Source organism: Boleophthalmus pectinirostris, unplaced genomic scaffold (assembly GCF_026225935.1).
Source record: "Boleophthalmus pectinirostris isolate CB_2022bp ecotype Guang Dong unplaced genomic scaffold, ASM2622593v1 HiC_scaffold_22, whole genome shotgun sequence".
NCBI classification, from domain to species: Eukaryota; Metazoa; Chordata; class Actinopteri; order Gobiiformes; family Gobiidae; genus Boleophthalmus; species Boleophthalmus pectinirostris.
Window position 1 is genome coordinate 2810144 of NW_026571190.1, and position 2365 is coordinate 2812508.

A 2365-nucleotide genomic window follows, 5' to 3' on the forward strand; every position below is an offset into this window, starting at 1 on the left:
TCCTGAGTTTACTCCCAGTCTGTTTTTTACTAGTGTTTTCCCAGTCTTGGAAGACATTTTCGTTCACACTTAATATCATAGATTCCTCTGTTATATTTTCAGTCTGAGTTGTCATTATAAACATTTCCTGTTATAGGACACTTTCTGTTATTTAAATAAGACTTTGTTTGCCTGAGTACTTGTGTTGCATTTGAGTCCAATTTACCGGTGTGATAAAGTCATTTCAATGTTTAAACATTAAGTGCAGTAACAAAAACAATGTTTACATGTTTGCTTGCCCTGGAACCTTCTTAAGATGCTCCGGCTCTCCAGGGCTCTTTTAGCTAGAACACCTGAGACAAAGAAAAGAGGGTAAGCACAATGAATTTAAATGTCCATAATTACTTGGTTAAATGCACTTTTACTTTACTTTACTTTCACATTTCTGTCAGAGGTCACTCCACATCTAATGAACCACATCTTAATCAATGAATCAATAAACATTTTAAAACTTTGCATGTTTCTGTCATTTTTACATGTAGCTTGAACTGGGCCTATGTCATGGACCGACTTCATTACACACAACAACTGACAAACCCGATGCAAAGTGCGGTCGTTTCATTCATGTTGATTGTGTTGTGATAGCGCTCTGAAGGGGGAGTGACTGCCAAAGGGAGCAAGGGACTCAGAGCAGTTAAATTATTAATTGTGTAAAATTGATTCTTGTGATCCACTTCAGTTTTGAGAGAAGAACTCAGCCTAAATGTGGAGGAAACATTAGAACACAGATCAGAAGATAGTGCAGTATGGACCTTTAATCCTCCACCAGTCACTGTCAAACATGACTCACAGAATCAATCAGCAGTGCGTTGATTGAAATGCAGTTGTCTTTATTGAATCTGTGCGCTCACAGTCGTCTCCTTCACACACACACACACACACACACACACACACAAACATGACATCATATGAAACATGGACAATACAAGGTCGTCCTCCTCATAAAAGCGCTCGTAAACCTCCATAAACCCACATGAACACTGTGACATTCATGAGTGAGAGCACACACTCACACACACACAGTCACACACGCACACACACACACACACACATACACACACACACACAAAATCAGATTGGGATGACTTCTTCTGGTTCTGCGGTTGAACAAATCTCATAATATTGCACACAAATTGGTCAGAGAAAAACTAATTGGACAGAAAATTATGGAAAAAAGTTATTCTGAAAAACTGACCTTTCAGAGCATTTAACCATTTCATAGTTTTATATTTTTTCCTTCTCATTTACCCTGTCAAAGTTGTATTTGTTTATTCATTTATTTATTGTACATTAATCAACTGAATGCATTAATTTTGTAATAATTTAATATCTTTGCTATTTAAATTTATGTTAATTATTGTATTACAAGAACTGAGATGAAATTGTTGCCAAACTAAATTTAATTAAAATGTTCCCACTGCAACCAGTGCCATTAGTTATAGACTGCAGCTATTTCTGTACTGGAAGAGTAATGGATAAAGATATAAACATTTATGACCCTGTATGAACAGGACGCTAAATGAGTTTATGTCCATGTATGTCCAACTTCCTATGGGCAGAACCTTACCTAGTGTATAGTAGAGTGTGGAAACCTGAGCAACGGGAATATTTGACAGGTTCAGACAAATATTTAGAAATTCTGTTCGGGCTCACGTTGGATTCAGACACATGAGCTGTTTCCTGTCTACAGTAAAATCACTCACTCTGAGACTCAGATCAGACTGTGCACTTCTAGTTTAGATACAAGTCAAAACTGTGTTATTATTATTTGTGAAATGAAAACTTCAAATATGTGATTTTGAATGTACAAAAGGCTGGAGATAAAGTCCAAAGGAAGTAGAGTCACTGTCACTAATCTGCAGCTTCACCTCGATCCGTGCGCTGTGTGGATGTAAACAGACACATGTGAGAAACTACTCATCTGTTTACTTTTAAAGAACGCCTTAAACTGGATTAATAACACTGTTTTGTGGACTGGATGTCACATTTGCTAGTTACTTCTCCCAAAAAAATAATTCAGATGGTAACTGAGTTACTCCACTGTAAAAGTAACTTGTTACTAGGGAAAGTAGTAAAAGTAAAAGCAGTTCTGAAAGATAAGAAGGCCCAATACCATTAAGACATTTAAACACCAGTAAAAGAACTTTAAAATCGATCCTGAAACTCACAGGGAGCCAATGCAGTGATTTTAAAACCGGTGTAATGTGGTCCCGCCCTCTGGTCCTCGTCAGGACACGTGCTGCTGAATTTTGTAGTAATTGTAAACCTGAAATACTCTTTTTGGGAAGACCAGAGAGCAGGGCATTACAGTCGTCTATTCGACTGG